We start from the raw sequence: 22,276 nt of genomic DNA, 5'->3' as shown, positions 1-22,276 counted from the left end.
ATGTGAAAATTACTGAACCTACACACATTGCTAACATACTGGCTGACAGGTTCAGTGCAAACTTCTCCCTCCCCACAAAAGGAGAGATATCTATTCGAGAGGATTGTAGGCCCCGAAACATCTCCAACGCCCAGGTGAGAACTGCCCTCACGAAGGCGAAAAACACAGCATCCATGGGACCGGATGGTGTCCCCGGCTGTGTGCTTCATGAACTCAACGAGGAATTAAACCCACAGTTAGGACAGCTGTTTAATCTTAGCCTCACCTCAGGATACGCACCCAAGGAGTGGCGCATGGCGACTGTGGTCCCACTTCATAAGGGCGGTGCCTCCACAGACCCTGGAAATTACCGCCCATTAGCTTGACAAGCCTTATCTGCAAAGCCATGGAGAGGATCATAATGGAACTCATAAATAAAGACATAGGGAACTTGCAGACTTTGGATCCAACCCAGTTTGGCTTTGTCAAAGGCAGATCCTGCCTCTTAAACTTGGTTGACTTTTTCGAGACAGTCACCAAGGCCATTGATGAGGGAAAGGCAGTCCATACAGCCTACCTCGACCTGGCAAAGGCCTTCGACACAATACCCCACTCAGGTATCATCGAAAAACTCATCAGCTTGAATGTAAACCCATACATCACAAGATGGGTTGCAAACTGGCTAAGTGACAGAACCCACAGGGTCAGAGTTGCTGGAGCCATGTCAGACTCAAAGCCTGTCGCAAGTGGTGTCCCACAGGGCTCAGTCCTGGGTCCACTCTTGTTCGGCATCTACTTTTCTGAAGTACAAGCAAACACAGGAGGGTTATGGCTGACAAAGTTTGCAGATGACTGCAAACTGGGCGCCATAGTGGAAAACACATCTGACACAGATATCCTCCAGAAGGGCTTCACAGAAACGGATAACTGGTGCCAGAGCCATGGCCTGAAGTTAAACGCCAAAAAATGCATAGTCATACCCTTCGGGAAAAACAAGGTTACTCCTAGCTACCATATAGGTGGCAATCCACTGAGCACAGAAAAAGTCATCAGGGATCTGGGGACCCAAGTTGACAGTAGCCTTCGCTTGACACTCATGTTGCTAAAGTAGTTAGGAAAACCTTCTATATCGCCCACCTGATCATGAAGGGATTCACATCTAGATCAAGGGAGGTCATCGTCCCCTGTACTCATCACTCATTAGACCTATGATTGAGTACAATGCCCGTTCGAATGTATCTGACCAGACACCTGCTGCAGCTTGAAAGGCCCCAAAAGTTCCTCACCAAAAGGATAAAGGGTCTCAAAAATATGTCTTATGCTGCCCGACTGAAAGAACTCCAGCTCTATTCAGTCTCATACCGCTTGCTCAGAGGTGACCTGTGCCTGACATATAAGGCCATGTCAAACCCAGATTTGATGAATATGCTTCACCTCAAAAAATCTAGATCCCTCAGAACCACAAGGGCGGGAGACTGAAACCTTGACACGGTTATAAATAGAACGTGCTGGAGGGACAGATTCATTACCCAGAGACTCCCTATGCTGTGGAACAAAATCCCGGTACATGTGAGGCAGAGCACCTCGCTGGCCTTGTTCAAGAGGAATCTTGACCAATGGATGGGAGATCGCAGATATACCCCAGGGATTACTTCAGTGTCACTGCTTGACAGAGGCACAGAAAAATGATAGGCATAGTTTTTATTCAAACTAAAGGGGTGGTGAAAGCCACATAACTATGGGCTAGGCTTATAAATGCCCTTGGGCAGATAGCCTAGTATGAACCTATGAACCTATGAACCTATGAACCTATAAGATTTTGTGTCTGTGCTTTTTGGGTCTACAATTTGGGGCAGTTGTGACTGTTTCATTTCATATCAGCAGTTGCTAGTTTCGAGTTTAGGGTTAGTTCACAAACTTGTAGGGTGGTTCTTTGTTATTTGGATTTTTTGGTGAGTTTTCGTGGCCTGGTTTGGGGTCGACATCATCACATTATGGGATTTTTGAGAGGTAATGTATTGAATTAGAGGAGATCTGTATGGGTTTATTTATTTATTTAATTAGTTATTTGTTTGTAGAGCTGTGGTTGTATTACGTATTTTGTACTTAAAGTAAAAACAACATGACAGATTTAAAAGGCAGGAAGAAACACTGCTATAGCTATTCCTAATTTTGTAGTCTTTCGGCTTTTCCCGGTGAGGGGTCGCCACAGCGGAACTCCGGTCCGCTAATGATTGGCAGTAGAGTTTTACATGCTGGCTTGCCGGGCCTAATGCACAACCTTCAACGAAGGAACGCCCATTCACGCATGTCGTCACACAGTAGACGCTTTAACTGAGAATCGAACGGGCAACGTCTAACTGTGAGGCGACAACGCTACCGCAGCACCACCACCGAGGTTATTCCTAATTTTGTAGTGTGCTGACTAAAATGCAGAAAGAGAGGTGTATAGCAGTGAATGTATACAGTGACAGTTTATTAGACAGGATGCTACCAGCAGTAGAAAGAGACATGATGCTTGGAGAAACATTTGAAAATTCTGTGGTTATACAGATGAGGAAAAGTGAAGTATATTATGTAGTATGAAGCAGATGGAGACATGGGTGGAGCTAAAGAGGAGGAGGAGGTGGAGAAGAATTGACGCATTAGTCAATTCCAATTAAGTAAGAATGAGAAGGACACAGAGGAGCATCAATGAGACAGACAAAGAGCAGAATATAACCAAGGACACTAATAATCAAATGTAGCTGCTTATAACAGTATGAAGGGCAGATGAGCCAGATATAACTTCTGTGGTTGCTAGGAGTGAGGAACGATAGCCTGTAAGTGGTTATTTGTGACATGGTTGTGTTGCTGCAGGTAGCAGTAGTTGTGATAGATTGGAATTTGGATAGGGAGGGGTAGTCCCAATATAAAGGAAGTGATGTCAGGGGTGGGTAGGAATGGGTTTAGGGCGAGAAGCAGGAAAACAATCAGTGTAGATTATCAAAAGGTGAGCAAAATGTCTAAACAGTGTAGGACACAGCAATATCAGAGGCAGTGTTAAACACTAACAGCAAAATGTTGGAAGTATTAACATGAAAACAGGAAAGATGACATCAGTGGTTTACTGAAAAGGATGGTGTATCAAATAGCAGTATGAGGGAGTAAAAGGAAATAGAACTGAGCAAGCCTAGATGGGGAAAGGCAGACAACGTTATGAATGAGATATATGTAGCAGACAGAGGGCAGGCAGCAGCGAAAACTCAATAGTAACTCACTGTGCCTTACAACTGAGAGATAAACAGGAGTGTGTCTAGGGTATAGCAGGAGAGTGAAGAATAAATGGGTTCCAGCAGGCTGGGAACCTGCTATGGAAAGTATTCCTTAGACATCTAGGTATTCTAAAATAAGGCAAAAGGGGACAGTTGAATTCACTGTAAGGCAGGAGATAGCACCAGTAATGACACTTCCCTACACTAATCCAAGAAATACCTAACCAGTTACAATCTAGGGAAGGTACTTAAGGCACTTCTTTGTGAGTTTTCACTCTAATGCCCATTGGAGTCGAAATAACTGGATGTCCTGACTCTGAGCAGAGCCTTGCCTGATGCAACCTATAGAATATATTTTACCCTGACATAGAATCAGTTTAAATACTTATCACTCATATGGTTGTTTAGTTTCCTTTCAAGTTCAATCAAACTCTCAGAATATCTCTCCGCTCTCTTGGTAGCTGAAGTTAGGATCTGGGAAAGGAACATGCTTGTATTATTGTACTTAGGTGATAACAACAACAGACCATATCACAAGTTCCTCTCACTGGGTTGTGTAATACTAAATATATTGTTTTAGTATCACTTGATCTTTTATAGTTAAGTATATCTTGCACAAACCTCCCCTAAAATGTGGTTACTGACAGAATATAACTTTGGTGATTTCAGTCTTTATAGCAAGCACATTCTACATTTACTTTCCATGTGAAATGCTGCTATGCCCTTTCCAGCTGAACAAATTGTATTTTACCGAGGTAACAGAACATGCTGTTGCAGTTCAATAATACAGTTAAGAGTTTATTAAGTGCTATGAAAACTTCACTATGTCTGGATGCTTATTTTTCTTAACTGGGATAGCCCAATTGGGCAAGAAAAGCCCCTTTTCATAGAGAAAAGCTCCAATGAGAATAAAGACAAACATAATAATGTCCTAGTACACATAGTTCTGAGGAAAACATTACAATAAAAACAGAGATAAGCAGAAATGATCTAATACATACAGTTCTAATGCAACATTACATTAAGAAGAGAAGCATCATGGAGTAATGAGCCGTAATACTTAGGATTCTAAGGAAGCATTAGATTAAGATAAAAATCTTTGAAGTAGTATTCAAGTTATCCAAAATTAAAATAGCGTAACTTGGTCTTACAGTTGCAAGAAAAGCAGGTGGAGTAGGTGAAATACTTGAAAGGTGGGAATAGATAAAAAGGTGAAGTGTGCAGGGCTTCAAACACTAAGGACAAAATCTGAGGTGTACATATATACTTTATGAAACAACTGTATTTGTAGAAGTAGTTCTGTTCCAATAAATAGCTAAAGAAATACAAAGTTTCTTCTTTTGGCAATGAAGGTACAAATTAATACAAAATATAAAGAGCAGTTTCAAATACTGATGTAATGCAAAGACCTGGCTGAGTAACATTCATATCTCTAAACCAATCAGAAGTCTCATGCAAATTAAGATGCCACCACCATGCTAAATACAAATTCCCCGAGACCCATCCTTTTCAGCCACCAATTAGCAGGCCATGACGTATCCTAGTTTTGCATTATTCCCTGGATAGAAGAATATAAATTGAGACAAGTGGATGCACTATTATTTAGATATCAGCAAAAGTACTCATCCTATGTCTACTTGGATGCCTTCTCAGTTGGAATAAAACTTATGGATCAAAAAGAAATAAGCCCAAGGAAACTGTTTTGCCAAAAAGTACCAAGTTACTCTGATACTATGTTTGCATTATATTATTCAGAGATTAGTTGTATGCTTGGTACTCACAGTTGCCTCTGAATTAAATTGCCTTTTGAGCTTACTCAAGATACACTATATTACAAAGGCCTAGGAAATAGAATTCAGTTAGATGTTTAGAATGAGATTCAGAACCAAAACTTTGGATAAGTTAGGAAAGATGGATGAGACCAAAGTACCTGCGATTTTACGATGACTGATAGTGTTGATAAAATGCAGAAGGGCAGTTGTTGCCCTATGACTTGGATAAAAGGTTTGTTAGGTTTGCAAGAGAAGGTTACGCGTAGGTAGGCGTGAGAGAAGCTGTGTGTGAATACATTTCTCTAGGATTTTTGGTAAGGGAGACAGTATTGCAATAGGTCTGTAGTAAGACAATTCTGTTGAATTTGCACTTTTGTAAAGGGGTATGATCTAAGATTTTTTTTTTCCAGATAGTTGGGACATGGCTGTCTGTAATGGAATGGCTAATAAGTAAAAAGACAGGGGACTGCTGCCATTCTGATGTATTCATCTGGAATGTTATCTATAGCAAGACTTTTGGATTTTGGATTTGTTTTCTGATAGTGGAGTCAGGGGCAAGTTTTAAGGAGAAGGAGGCTGTGAGATCATTTAGTTGAGTCGGTGTTGGGAGTGTGCAGGAGAGATGATCTTTGACAAGAGATACAACTGTTTGGACAAAGTGGATGTTGAACTAGGTCACAATGGTCTTGGTGTTATTGATGATGTTGGAGTGGGTGTTTGGTCGAGGTGGAGATCAGCTTTCCATGATGCCCAGAAAAGCACTGGTTTATGTTGGGGGTTGTTCTGGATGTTAATATAGATTTTTTTTGTCTGTTTTAATACAAGGCTTGGTACAGTTTTGATATGTCTGAAATTTTGCCAGTTGCTCTGAAATTTGTTTTGTGACCACTGTTTACACTGGAGAGTGTAAGTTGTTTGGTTTCATTTGATAAACAAGGTGCTGGGTTAGATTTTATGGGTCTATATCATATAATCGAACACTGAGAACTTCAGATACCAATATCCCGAACTGAAAACTCAGAAATTAAGAAGTATGAAAACCCAAAACTTCGAATATGAGAACTTCGAACAGCAATGGTTGGCCAGCATCACACCATACGACAATGTAACAACACACAAACACTTCACAGTATTACTAATGTGGGGGGCTGTGCCCCCCACACCCCTCCTACTTAAATATACCAACTCCGAGATTGCACCACAGTGGAGATATACATCTGAGTACAGAAGGGCCAACTATGACCATTCGGAGTTCTGATCTTCGCAGTTTTGTGTTTTCGTACTTCTTACACTTAGATGTAATTGTCTTAAACTAAAAGTGTCAATGATAGGATTATACTTATCATGTGACTACCATTTACCATTTAAATGCTTTGAACTTACGCTGTCCTATTATCTGAAGAAGTCTGTTTATTCAACAGACGAAAAGCGCTTAATTTGATTTCGTTGATTTTTGCTCATTATTATTACAGAGATCATTTCACTGTAACCTTCGTATTGTTTGTATTCATTAAACCTATTTTAGTACGCTGCCGTTGTTCCTGGACCGTTTTTTTGTTTATTGTTACACTTAGATGTAATCAGTTCGATATTTTGGTATTCAAAGTTCTCAGTGTTCAACTTTATGATATAAACCCAGATTTTATCATTTTTGTTCTGATGGGAGGACGTTCATTTAGTATATTTAGAAATATTTTGTTAAATTCTGAGACTATGTCCTCTAGAGACATTTTTTTAGAATATCACAGTTACATAAATGAGGGTTGAAAATAAAAGGTTGCATGACTACTTATATTGCGATTGTCCTTGGGTACTGTTTTGATGCCTTATAACAAAGATAGGAATAAGGTCACTAATAATGTCCACTTGTGGTTATTTTATTTGGAGATACGGTAAGATTCCAACCCAATGTAGATTCTCTTCTAATATTTGTATTAAGCCTAGTTGAAGCACTGATGTGTTATGTGAAACTATAGGCTTACTGTGCAGTTGGGGGTATATGAGCATATTAGTTGATATAATTGTACATGCACAGCTGACTATAATTATGCCTTTCTCACTCTAAATTCACTTAACATCTCAATATCTTAGCAGGTAGTAATGGCCCAAAATCAAGAGAAGCTCTCACGTTAATGATAACCTAACAACCGATATATGCTCCTCTACCTCTTCAGCCAACACTTAGTACTAGTTGTTTTCCTCTCTCCTGTCCGTCCATAACATTCTCACCTTTCTAATAACTCCCTCTCTCTCTCTCTCTCTCTCTCCATGTCCTTAATTTTCCCTCCTGCTCATTACTCCTCCTCATCTCATTTTTTTCCTCTGTTTATTTCAGGAACATAATATTATTATTTCTCAGGTCCATACATTAGAAATATAGTCAGTATGTCGAATAACTATGTATTAGTTTGTTTGACATAGGTTATCCACTTCTAAAGTGAGTCTTACTACCTGCAGTACATACAGTATTCTTAATATTTCTGTAAAGGTATTTCAATCTGTGTGTTTGTTGTGGGGATTTTTTCCTCTTGTATAGAATTACTTATCAGCTACTGTAAAATGTGCGTGTGTGTGTTTTTGTTGAGCCTTTTTCTCCCTGACTCATTGCAAAATATTTAATCTGTTTGGGGGCTTTCTCCCCTTGTATATTGTTATTTAACTATTGTTTAAATGTTTCTGAATCTGTTCTGGAGCTTTTCTTTCTGAACCTCCACTGAAAAATGGGCCATTGGCTCAGTCAGACCTTCTCAGTTGTCAATACAAATTAATTAATTAATTTAATTAAAAATGTGAAAAATTCTCAGAATACAGTAGATGCCTCAGTGAATCTTCTGAGTACAATAATAATATCATGATAAAATTTGAAGTTTTCAGCTATATTCATACTAAAATATTTATAAGTGAAGACAAAACTGAAGACAGATAAGCCAATACATAAGGAAGATGGAATAAGTGTAAATATAAAGGGCATCCCCACAGATTTCCTGCATTTATACATGAGCTGCTGTAGAGATATTGGTGAGAGAAGTCAGTTAGTGAAGTTTGTAATTCTGCAATATCCTCAGAATAAATAGTAATGGCTCCTAGTTCACAGTAATCTGCAAACATAAACATCCATGGATAATTATTTTTTCTACCTTAAAAATGTTGAAAAGAACTGATACCAACAAAAAGTTCAGTGATGCCCTACGTATACGGCATTTTCATGTTGACGTTTGGCACTTTACCTGAGAATACCTCTAAACCGATCTGCTGTCAACCAGTTAATAGTCCAGTTTAATTTAAATGGGTTCATATTTAGGGACTTTTATCACTTTGCCTGTTGGAGATGGTATCGTATCAAATGACCTTGCCAGATCAGTATGTACTATTGCATTTTTAAGCCTTGCATCTACAATGTCAGGTATATAATCATAATAAATAATATGGTTTAATAACAAAGTGGTTCCAGATACACATGCATACATGTCAATGTCTAAACTGTTAAATATTTTTATTTCAGCAGAAATGTGGTCTGAAAGTTATCTGTCAAAGCATTTCCATAGTATTTAGGTCAAACTAACAGCACTCAAATTCATCTGATTTGTTCCAACAGCTCCATCACACATATTAGAATGACTTGGGTTTCTTCCAGTTTAAGGGCATAAACAATTACTTTACAATGTAGAGTACAACAAAGTATTTTGCTTATCTATCCTTGTATTTATTACTAAAAAGTATGGAATTCTATCAACATCCTTTCTGACAGCTTTTTGTACCCTAGAAAAGGTGCAGAAGATGTCAGATAGAATTAAATTTTGGCAAGATGTCTGTAACATGTGTGATGTTCCACCAAGCTGCCACACAGTCACAGAAGACTGAAAAATGCAGACTTTTCCAAAATATCTAGTGCCTCTTAGCATTTCTATTTTGGTCTTAACTCCTCATCTCTAGGCTAAGACAGAACACCCTATTTCTCTCTCTTGGCCTAGATCTCCTACTTAATTAATATGACATTCCTATGTATTAAACTAACAATCATTACAACCACCCCTCCATTAACTGGGAAACTTGTATATCTGGACTTCATAAATACTTACTTCCTGGTCCAGTTAGTCTGCACCCCAACTAGGGTAAAAAATAATTTGTCCCTACCAATCTGGGGAAGCATTGCTCTTCACCAGGCCACATGTCAATCACACTCTCTATAACTATGAAGCCTAAAGCATCTTCCAATAACTTGGTATTCAGAGATTATGTAAAGAATGATCTACTAAACCTGAATGATGACCTGGCTAAATTAAAAAGTCCCTTCCATCTTGATCACCCCAATGCTTATGCAGAATCTATCATGGCCAAATTCTATGCACATGTAAATAGCTGCATAAATATATCTTCCCCCTTGGAAATAAATGCATCAATTCAAAAATAACCCCCTCCGATAGAACCCCAAGTATAAACATGCTCTATAATAAAATAAATAAACAAATAAATAAAAATCTCATTGCATGCTAAAATTAAATCCAATGCTTAAGATGTCAGAAACACTATTGCTAAACTAAACAAGGAAGTCCGGACTACAATCAAATCAACCAGTCAGGTATGAGGTATAACCTCCCAGGCAAAGGATAAGCAAAAATTCATTTTTAATTATGTTAAAAAAACTTTGAACCAATGACCAGCAATGTGCAGAACTAACAGTAAATGATATCACATATTCAGACTCAGAGAATACAGCCAATACACTGTCAGACACATTTAGCTCAAACTTCATCTCCCTGTTCTCCAATATTCTCAGATCAGATACCCACATTTACACCCCACCCCTCTCAAATCTCTCAAGAACAAATTTTCTAGGCATTATCTAAGGCCAAGAACAATACACCTATGGGAGCGGATAACATGCCAGGCTGCCTATTGGTCAATTTGAAACATGACTTGTCTGATCGTCTACACTAGCCTTAAACAGGCTTCATGCTGGATGAATGGAGGGCAGCAACAGTCATTCTCCTGCAGAAAGGTGGAGCTTCAGTGGACTGGGTAACTATAGACCCATAAGCCTGACCAGCCTCATCTGTAAGGCTGTGGGAAGAATCATTATGGATACATAAGGATATAGGTGACACACAGACTCTTGAACCTAACTCAATTCAGATTCCTCAAGGGCAGGTCCTGCATACTTAACCTGTTTGACTTCTTCATAAAAGTTACTAAAGCAATGAATGAAGGCAAGATAGCCCACACCACATATCTAGACCTCACAAAGGCATTCAACACCATCCCACACGTAGGTATCATGGATAAACTCTCCCAGCTAAATGTTAATCCCTATATGTAACTTACTGGATGTGAAACTAAATTACAAATATAATCTGGGAAGATAGGATGAATGGTTCTACCTCCTCCAAAAGAACTTTCACTAATGGTGTACCCCAGGGTTCAGTACTTGGGCCACTCCTCTTTGAAAATTACTTCTCAGAGGTCAAAGCTAATGTTAAAGTGTTGTGGCTGGCCAAGTTTGCAGATAAACTCTCACAGGACAACAAGATCTTCCAACAGGACCCATCCCAAACAAATAACTGGTGTCAAAACCATTCACTAAAATGAAATGCCAGGAAGTGTATAATTGTATCCTTTGGCAAACATGCCTCCCCTTGCAACTATCATATTAAAATATATTTCTGAAAACTGATCCCACACAGGGTCAGGTCATGGAATAGGTCTGCTGGGTTGCAGCACCCCAGTTGTCAAAAAAAAGTTTAAATATTTTTACACACTAGTAGCAGTGTGAATTGCAAACTAGTGTGCAATGTGGAAGATGCAATGATTTGCTCAACTCAGAGCAACGTGCATGCATGCTCAAGTTCCACTTAAGTAAGACAAAAAAAAAAAAAAGACTACTTTTCTTGTCACCAAACTGTTTTAAAAACAGTCCGGATTAAGATGACTGCAAGCATCAGTAAAGATGCCCAGAAGTCATTGTGGTTTTAAATGCAGTCAATTAGATTCCAACTGGACTGTTAGGTCAGTAGCCCACTTCACGTAATCAGAGTACGTGACATGGCTGCTAATTAGGCCTGTTACCTTTGCATTCTCTTCATGTACTTTGCTAATTTGCAAGGGAGAGAGCGAGAGAGATGTATGGACTACATCTATATTGAGAAGAAACAAAACAAAAAACTGACTTAGTGGATAACTTTTCAGGTAATTAAAGATTCCCGTGGAAGCAATATTTTTTTAACCAAGTACTGTGGAGAAAAAAATCATGAGTTACTGAGTTCTGAGTAGTTTGTTTTTGGCAGGGCCAACCAGATAATTTATGCATTTTTTTCCCTGGTAGGGTCAACCAAACACTTTCTGTATTTTTTTTTTTTCCTGGCAGGGTTGACCAGATAATTTATGTATGTAATTATTTCTTGAAAGGATCAACCAGATACTGTTTGGTGCAGGACTTGAATAGATTTTATTTGTAACATCCTGGGCCTGAAGTTTGGCAGGGTCATCCTGATAGTAGTATGTAGTATATGTGTTTGAGGGCTGTTGATTACTTTCTTTTTTGTTTTTTATGTACTATCCTGGCAGGGTTAACCAGATACTAGGGAGGTAATGTGTTTTGGGGACTGGTGATATTTTTTAATTAATACGTTGGCATAATCAACCAGATGCTTGCGGTCTGTGTGTGTTTTAGGGGCTGATGATGACTTTCTTCTTTTAATACACTATCCTGGCAGTGTTAACCAGATACTAGGGAGGCAAAGTATTTTTGGGACTGTTATTTATTTTTATTTTATATTTGTTTACCAGGAGTGTCTGACTAAACCAAAAAAGGCCCATTTTCAATGGAGACCCAGGGAGAAAAGCTCTAAGTTACATAGCAAAGTACCAAGTAACATAGGAAATAGTGTTATCATAGAAAAAAAAAACAAAAAGAAAACAGAATAGCAGTACAAATAATGCAGTAGGAAATGTTTATTCACACATCTTACAAAACATTATTGTTTCCTATTTAGGTGTGGGGTGTAAGCCTTACTGAATTAAAAACTAAGAATAAAAAAATACAATAATAAGCTGGTGATATAGTTCAAGTAATACTGTCAGAGAAATAATTTTAGATAGAAATGAAATAGGATGGGAAGTGCTGTGAACAGATTTATGAGGGGTCATCCTAGTCTCGAGCAGCAGCATAGCCAGTTTTTAGTGAAATGTATGTCACGAGGAATTTTCAATTTGGAGGAGTTAGCTGTGCAAAGAATGAGCTGAGGGATTGAGTTCCAAAGTTTGGAGATGATCTTTGAGATTAAGGCATCCCCATAGCTATTCTTGGTTTTAGAAATTCCTAGAAGACATTTGTCTGATGAGTGGAGGGATCTACTGCTAGTATAGGGTTTTACTAGATTTTTAAGAGCTGGATATTTGTGTCGTGGGCAGATGTATGGAGTGGTAAATAGTGAGTTGTTTGAGGCATAGAAGGTTTGGGAGTTCCAACCAGTCTAATTTGTGAAGAGCTGAACAACGATGTGTTCTTTATGGGAGGTTGGTGGCAAACCTGGCTATTTTATTGTGACATGCTTCCATTTTATTTAGATTTGTGGAAATTGGGGAGGCATATAATAGAGTGGACAGTAGATGGCTTCAGACAATGGATGTTCTGGGGGTTTGGGTGAGGAATGGTTTGGCTCTATAGAGTGCCCCGAGTTTTACATGGACCTTTATGATTGTGTGGGATATATGTGCAAGTCATAACTGATGGATTTGTCAGTGGTGACACCTAGTAGTTTGGTGTGGTCTACTGGCTCTATTTTAGTATTTTTATTTGAGTAGATGGTGAATGGGGTGGAGGGTTGAGCTGTTTTACTTTTTGTAAATACTATTACTTTGGTTGGGGTTGAGTATTAGCTGATTGGAGGAAAGGTAGTGTTCTACATCTATAAATGTTGTTTGTTTTTTTTACAATAGTTCAGAGATGGAGTTAGCTGAGCAGATGAGTTTAGAATTATCTATGTATTGAATAATGTTAGCGGATATGGTGGCTGAATTAAGATCGTTTGTAAAAATGGTAGAGAGTAGTGGGCCAAGTATGGAACCTTGGGGTACACGTATTGAGACTGCTAAGAGTGAAGATATATCGTCTACCAATTTAACAGCTGGCTATCTGTCTGACAAATAGCTGCGGGACCATATTAGAGTGGATTGTGAGAAGTTTAAGGTGGCTAGTTGGAACAGGAATTTTTGGTGCGAGTGTCAAATGCTTTTGACATGGCTAGAAAAACTGATGAGACGTAATGGCCATTGTTTCTAGAGTGGCTGATTATGTCTGTGAACCTGATAAGGGTGGATGTGGTGCTATGATTTGGTCTGAAGCCAGGATTTGGGAGTGTATACATTTTTTGAGGATTTTGGCAAGGGGGGGCAGTATTGCAATGGGTCTGTAGTTTGATATGAGTACAGAGGTGCCTCCTTTGTGTATGGGGATAATATGGGTTATCTTCCAGAGTTTGGGGATGTAGTGCTTGGAGGTGGATCAATGTATTACAAGGAAGACTGGGTAAGTAATGGTGTCTGCAGCCAGCATTAGGAATTCATTGGGAAGAAGGTCGGCTGCTAAAGTTGATGGTTTTAGTCTATGGAGAAGTTTGATAATGTAACTTGTAGGTACTGGTTTAAGGTTAAATGCTGCATGATTTATGGTGGGGGTCGTGGGAATGATCAGAAGACTGGAAGTGTTATGGTTTAGTGACAGTATGGAATTAGTGAAGTGAGAGTTGAAATGAATAGCTATGCTTTCGTTGGCGTTTGGTGGGGGCAGGTTAGGGGTTGTGGGCTGCTTGGAACTGAAGTTGATTTTTAGAGGCCTAAAATTTTTGGGGGTTATTTTGATGTTTTTCTTTTGGCTGATGAATAGTAGATTTTTTTTTTTACTCTGTTTCTTCCACTTGATTTTTTTTTTAATATAATACACTGGCATGGTCAACCAGATACTAGTGGTCTAGGTATTTTTTTTTAACATAAAATCCTGGAGGAGTCAAAGAGATACTAGGTATGTAGTGTGTTATGTTGGCCATTTGTTGATGACATGTTTTTTTTTAACATAATATATTTTTGTAGGGTTAGTCAAGATGAATTAGGACTGTTTGTTAATGTTTTGTTGAGGAAACAAACTACTCTTGCATGAATACAGAGTTTATGGGTGAACTGAAGTAAGATCATGTGCAAGTTCTTGGCTGTATGATGTGAAAGAAATACAATAATGTAACCGTGATCTGTTTTTTTTTTTTTTTATTATTTTAAACACTGTAGGCACAAAGCAGATTCTCTGGGATGCAGTTGGAAAGGGGCAATGCCTATGTGCGAATGGAATGACTGCAGTTCTGGCATGCTTTGCAAGAGTAATGTGCATTTCAGTGTAGTAAGTTCGACCACAAGTTCTGAATTTGAGTATTGCTTATGTGAAAAAAAAAAAGACTACTTACCTTAATGACAGTGGTCTTTTTGTTGCTGTTTTTGTTTTTAACCTTGCAAGATCAAGTCATATACTGTGGTTGTTGTTGTCAGGGGAGATTGGGGCTATGTGGCAATGGAAGAAATGGGCCTGCTGCTTACTACTGTTGCAATTCTAGCTTTGCAAAACTATAATACTTTTCTGTCTGTACTTTAAGGTGAATGTAAAATAATTAGCAAATTCACAAGTAATTCTTAATCTGTGTTATTTCCTATCTGTTTATGTATACTGAATGTTTGTTTAAAAATGTTTAGAATATATTGGAGGTTTTTCCCTGGACATATGCTGAAAAGTTTTTTTTTTCCCCAACTAAAGCTCGTTCCTGAAACCTGGGTGAACAAAAGTAAATAAAATAAATTAAATTTATACTTGGCTGGCACACACAAGCTGTGACTAATGTTTCTATCAACAAAATAAAAGTATTGCAGGTATGGAATGCAACTGTTATTATTTCTGTTTTAATCCTGACAGGTAAAAAGCAACTACTTTAGTTAGGTAATTGGGCAGTATTTGTGAATTAAATGAGTTGATCGGCCTTACTGTTTACTGTTGTAATTGTGGCTTTGCAAGATTTATGTGTATTTGGGTAAATCAGCTGTCATGCAAGTCTGTGACTACTGTTTCTGTGCAACAGACTAAATGAATACATTCACTGATATTTTTGTTTTAATCCTGGCAGGTCAAAGCAGATACTTCAGGCTGGTTCTTGATATGATGACTGCTTGTGGATGAAATGTTTGGCACTGTAACTTTGGTGTAATGCTTCTGACTTTGCATGACTAATGTGTATTTGGGTGAAATAAGAGAATACAAACTGACTATTTGCATGCATTAAGTCAGTATAGTAATGAAAACATTATTACTGATGCTGGTAAGGCTAAATCTCAGCATGTGCAATAGTGACTAAGGACTTAGTTTATTTAAATTGGTAAACATGGTCAACAGGGTTGCCACCTTTTAAGCGAGCCAAAGTGGGAGAAGGGGGTGTGGCCAATGACAGTGGCCACACCCCCTACAATGACCTCACCACAGCAGTTAAGGATACCACTAAGCATAGAGGCATATTTTAAATATTACTCTTATAAACTTAGAAAAGTGATTGTGTAACAAGTTTGTGTTAACATACATTTTTCTGAAGGATTTGAAGTCTGAAACTCAAAGGTATGTTATTTATTGACTTCAGTCCTCAGATCTTCCATGACTTGCCAGAAAAAAATGAAATTTTATGATGAATAGACCAAAAAATACGAGGCAAAAAAAATCTGGACATTCTGTGAAAATCGGGAGAGTTAAGAGGTATCTGCCACACCTTAATTGCAGTGACAATGGTATTAACTGCAATTCCAATAGCACCACCATCGCTACAGTGTGCAGTTGCTTCAATGACTTTTAGTGTGTGTGTGTGTGTGTGTGTGTGTGTGTGTGTGTGTGTGTGTGTGTGTGTGTGTGTGTGTGTGTGAGAGAGAGAGAGAGAGTAAGTGTTAGTAACTGTAGCAAAGAGCTTTTTCCGTTTGACAGAGGGGAGCTTGGATTCAGCCAGGAAGAGCCCTACAAATCTTTGTAGGGCTTTTCCTGGCTGAATCCCTGCCCCCTTCACAAGTTACAACACCTGGACCTAACAGGGAACAGCTCTGCCTGCAGGTCCGCGTTTGTCATCTTCGGTGATGCAACCGAATTGCCGTGGAAAAAAGGGAAGTGTTTGTGGTTTTTCCACGGCAAATTGGCATTACTGAAAAGTGGGATTTTTAAAGTCCCACTGTTTTACAGAGCAGGCAGCGGGATGAGGTTGCTCAACTCATGAGTGTCCTGCTGGTAACGGGATGGGTGGCAACCTTAATGGTCAGCTTTGATCCCACTGTAGCATAGCACCACCCCTTTCTAGTTGGCCCCACCTATTCAACTGTCTCCTGCAGCCTGCCTTTAATATGTAGTCACCAGCCACCATTGATCCCACAGTTAGGGATCTGGGAACCTATGATGACAATGAAATGATCTCCATAAAGCTACTGTTGTAAGGAAGTCCTTTTTCATTGCACAGCCCATATCTAAACATATTATGTTCAGATCCAGGAATGTAATCATTCCACTGTACTTAGCACCCATTAACTTGATCATTGAGTATAATGCCCCTTTCAGTATGTACTCATCTAAACACTTGTCTCAACTGGAATGACTACAGTGCTTTCTCACTAAAAAAAAAATCATGGGCCTAAATCATAAAAACTGTGACGACCATCTCAAGGCCCTATCCTCCTTTTTAAAATTGTACAGTCCTCTGAGAGGTGACCTCTGAATGAAATATAGAGCTTCAACAGACCTTATTCTGTCAGACTTATTACACATCCACAAGTCTGATGGCATTGTAAGCACCCACTCAAGGTATTTCAACCTGGTTTGCAAAGTAAATGGAACATGTTGGAGAGAGATTTTTTATCACAGAGAATACCACTTCTGTGGAATCAACTTCTACTCCATAAAAAGCAAAGTACTTTACTTACTCTAATAATAAAATCACTGTGTTGCAGCCAAAACTCTCCACAACCTTCCAAAGGTATCAAACGTTTTACTGAGACATAAAAATGTTTAAAAAGTATTCATCGAGCACTTTCATCCCCCTCAGAATGGGGACTTCATCAGAATACATACCTTCTATTAAATCCAACATTTATAGCCCAATATGTTGATGACATCACAGCCACACAAATGCATTTAAAGGCACAACCACATTTTTAAAAAATACAGCTTTAAAAAAACACTTATAAACATCTAAACCATATTTACTGCACTTAAAATAAGCTTTCCTTACTACATGGGAATTCTTAACATAGCCTTTTGTCACTTAATTAATGGGTTTTACATAAATAACTTCATTTAAACCAATGCCCTCCCCTGCCTACAGCTTGATCTGCCATTTGACTTCATTTTCTTCCATTAAATTTCTGTAGTCCCCCCAATAGGGCAAACTAATACTTCCTCTAAGATTCCAAAGTGGTATCCCTGAAAATTCCAACAAACTAAAGAATGCCTATGCAGTCATTATTATTATTCTTAGTGGATATCTGATACATGTGTTCATATATGCTACCAATCATCATATGCAAGTAATCTTTATTACCTTGCATGTTTTTACCCTTCAAATTATGTATGTGTTTACTACATTGCAGGATTTTATCTTTAAAAATTATGAGGAGGTTTAAATTTTGATTTTATGTAATTTTTATTAATTTCTACTTTACTGTGTGCTGAAATTTCTCCTGTGTATTGTATTTTTGGAGCTTTTCTCCCCAGACCTCTGCTGAAAATGGATCTGTGTCCAGTTGGACATTCCCGGTAAACAAATGCAAAATAAAGAAGTATCCTTATTTGGCTCATCTCTGACTTCTGCGGTGGTGCAGCAGTAGCGTTGTTGCCTCACAGCAAGAGGTTCTCCTGTTCGATTCTCGGTTGGCGTGCGGGGAGTGCCTTCTGTGTGGAGTCTGCATGTCCTCCCCGTGGTTGGGTGGGCATTCAAAAGACATGCATAAAAGGGTGTGCCTTCATTGAAGGTTGGACGTCGAGCTGGCACCTCGGCATTCATGAAAATCTACTGCCAATCATTAACAGACCGGAGTTCCGCTGTGCCGACGCCTAACCGTGAAAAACCGAAAGACAGCAACAACAATGTCTGGCTCATCTCTGTGTTACATGTATATAAAATGCCAGGGCTAAAAACTAGAGGGGGACTGTATCTCCACGGATCAATAGCCTGGTGTGGACCTATGAACTCTTGAACCTATAAAAAGAGGTCTACATTTATTAATTTAAATACAAAAAGCTTTCTGGTTATGTCTTACTTCCAATGCTCATGGAAATTCAAATATTGCCTCTTAAAATCACAGAATCTCAGTTCTTTAAAGGCAACTTCATATACAAAATCAAGGAGTTTGTAAGACAAAGAAGAAGCTGAATTCATTTTATAAAGTTGTATGTTGTATTGTGTGTTGTTGCTACACAACACCAACGCCTCTATGTGAATGCAATGCCTTTTGCCTCTAAATTTCATGTTGCTACAATCTGAAATTACTTTGATATCAGAATGATCTGCTTTCATATTATTTCTTTTTATAACATTATACAGCTGTCATGCACAAACAACTGTGCAACCACCTCTTGATAAACTAACTGATATCAATAACCACTGTGGCCCTGGTCATTCCTGAAAAGGGTCCTTAGAACAAGGCAATTATTTAGTTATCGTATGTACAGATAAAATAAAATAATTTGTTTCACCTTAAAAATAAATAATTTGTCCCACCAGATTTTTTTAGTTTAGTACTTTGCAATTGTTTGTATCAAACTTTAATGGACCCTTTCCAAATCCTTCCATAGAATATTTCCATCATCCTCTAGTGCTACAAAGGTTTTGCTGTCATGACATTATCTGTTTCTGACATTGTCACTCACACCTCAACACTTTGTGTCCTATCTTGTAGCACTGCAGAAATCCAAGCGATCTGACTTGATCCTACCCCAAATGTTCCTAGCTTTCCTTGGCTCTTCCTTTATCATACTGAGTAGAACACCTTGCTGAAGTACAAGACCACCCCATATACTAGCATTTTGTTGTAAATTTCTCCTGTAACAGTCATAAAGCTGGATTGCATTTCACTGACAGATCCTTCTTACCATGAACATGTGCTGGTGGTACCCTGGTGCTTGTCGTCCTCTTGTTTTCTCCTAAGAGTCTTTCCATTATGATTATTTTCACAAAATGTCACACCAATACTGTTAGAGTAATAGGCCTTTAGTTGTCTAGATTGTTCCTGCCTCTCCAATATAAGGAGTCTCCATTCTTCAAGCACCACTGCATGGCCATGGATCTACTAAATATTTTTTGTCAAAAGAGATGCAAACATACTGCCAAGATTGCTGGGAATCCTGGAAAATGGCTCACCTGGCCCTTGTGCATTATCTTCTATACACCAAAAAGTATGTGTGAGAAATAACAGTTCAATCAGTATTACACTGAGCATGGGTATCCCTCAGAGTGTGTCCTGAGTTCTCTGCTATTCACCTTATTGACGCACAACTGCATGGCCAAGCATGAATCCAACAAAATCATCAAGTTCGCGGATAATTCCACTGTCATAGGTCTTGTCAGAAATAGTGAGGAAACAGCCTATAGGGCTCAAGTGGAGCATCTTATAGGCTTGTGTGGCAACAACAATCTGGCCTTAAATGTAAGCAAGAACAAAGAATTAATTATGGACTTCAAGAGGACTCAGGAGATGCATCAGCCTCTGGAAATTAAGGGGGTGGCAGTGGATACAATCAAAAACACCAAGTTCTTTGGGGTGCACATCTCAGATGGCCTATCCTTGTCAACTCACATTAGCCATACAGTGAAGAAGGCACAACAATGTCTGCACTTCCTATGGAAACTGAGGAAGGTGAACCTGTCTCAGTCCATCCTCAAAGCCTTCTACAGGGGGACCATCATGAGCATCCTCTCAAATACCATAATAGTTGGGTATGATTACTGCAAAGGATCTGATCACAAGGCTCTCCTGATGGTAGTGAGGACAGCAGGAAAATGCCACTGGTTCCTCGCTCCCATCCATGGATGATCTGCATGAGACTCGGTGTGTGGGAAGGACTAAGAAGATGATCAATGATCTCACTCAACCTACCCATGGTATGTACCTTCTGCCTTTCCTTAGGCAGGCGATATCACAGCTTACACTGCAAAACATCTAGACTGAACAGGAGCATCTTCCCTCTGTCCATAACGCTGCTGAACTTGAATGCTAGGCATGACGGTGAATAATTAGATCTAGATGCCACTTGCTATTAAGTATCGGCTATAGTAATCGCTCGGGTAAACTGATACAGTTAGCCTGATTTCTTATGCTATTACTTCCTGGATGTGCAACAGTCAGGAGCGAGTTACACTCCATACATATGCAATTTGTACATCAGAATACATCATACTACAACTGATGAAGTGCAATATTCTAAGCAATCACAATGTGAAGTCATAGTCTTGCAATACCTACTAGTATAATACTGTCTAATATCTTCCTGTCCAATTGTGATAATTTATTGTGTTGTTAATACTTTAATTATTACTGTATGTGCATTAGTCTTACTGTCACTCAAACTGTGTGTTCATTGTTAGGTCTTGCATGGGGACCAAAGCAATGTAATGTTGTTCAGCTTGCACTGCTGTGTATATCCGATTGACAATAAAGTTTACTTTGACTTTGATGTTTACTATATGCCAGTCAATTCTTTCTCCACCTTCTTTTTGTTTACCATCATCATGTCTGTCCACTGCTGTTTCCTCTCTGTCCTAACTCCTGCTCAGTTTGATGCTCTTCCCTGAAGACCCATCTCAGTTTGGCTTGATCAAGGGCAAGTCTTGCTTACTAAACCTGGTTTATTTTTTGAAAAGGTCACCAAAACAATGGATGAATGTAAAAAGGAACACATTGAAAACATAGGCCTGGCCAACGCTTTTGACACAATCTCCCACTCAGGCATAGTAGAAACTCTATATAAACTGTGAATAAGCTTCTATATCACCCACTGGATTGCCAACTGGCTCACAGAGAAATTTCAAGAAATCAAAATAGAGGAAGGTACCTCCAAAAAGAGACTAGTCACCAGTGGAGCTCTCTGGGTTCTGTGCTGGAACATCTCCTGTTTAACCTCTATTTTTCTGAAAGAAGTAAAAGACAATAACAGAGGTTTTGGTTGATTAGCAGATGACTGCAAGCTAGGAGCAGTTACTGAATTACCAAATGACTTAGCCATCCTGCAGGAAGGGTTGTCCCAAAAATTAACAACTGATAAAATACTGGACTGAACTACATGTCAAAAAATGAATTATCATAACATTTCGGAAGCCATCCACCCAAGGGAACTACCACATTGACTATACACTCCTAAAAGCTGATCCAGTTGTTCAGGATTTGTGAACTTATGTGGACAGCAATCTAACCTTTGACTAACATGTTCCATTGTCATATGAATGTGGACATTAGTCAAATGGCATCAGAAATGGTCAGTCTAGAAATCTAAACCTCTTCTGCAATATCAACAGAATGGTTTGTAGGAAAAAGTACATCTTACAGAGGATACTGCTGCTCTGGAACAGACCCCCTATCAATGTAAAATAAAGCTTATACCAATACATATTGAAATGTAACTTGGATCTGTGGATGGGAAACAGAAAATTTATATGGGACTACCCTCTGTACTACTAATGGACAGAGATGGCTCCTAAATGATTTATCAAATGCATGGGTCACCACAAATTCTCTACAGAATGAGCCAAGTTATTTTCTCGAAGGGCAATATTTCATTACTGACTATGGGATGAGCAAGACCAAACTAACACCAAAATAAGATAAGTTAATTGAAACACCAAATGGGACACTGGCTTGGCTTAAAATAGCCCACATGTGCAGCTAGCCTAGTGCTAACCTCATCCTATAATAAAGATGAAGAAAAGACCACCTTAGAAGTAAGAATTGCACTAAAGAAAATGAAGTCAGATGAAGCAGCAGATTCAGATGAGGTCACAGCAGATATGATGAAGATGCTGGGTGAGTTAGGGAGAAATGGCTTCAGAGGGTACTCACAGCAGTATGGAGAGAAAAGCGCATCTCAGATTACTTGAGAATAAGCATTATAGTGTCAGCACAGAAGAAAAAAAGGGACATTCACAACTGTGGATAGCAGAGAGGTATCAAACTCCTGTCACTCAGCATGAAGTTACTGGCGAGAGTGAATGATAAAAGAATACACAG

Source organism: Protopterus annectens, chromosome 14.part0 (assembly GCF_019279795.1).
Source record: "Protopterus annectens isolate FY-2018-M chromosome 14.part0, PAN1.0, whole genome shotgun sequence".
Lineage (NCBI taxonomy): Eukaryota > Metazoa > Chordata > Ceratodontiformes > Protopteridae > Protopterus > Protopterus annectens.
The sequence above is the reverse complement of the archived record's forward strand: the minus strand, read 5'-3'. Positions refer to the sequence as shown.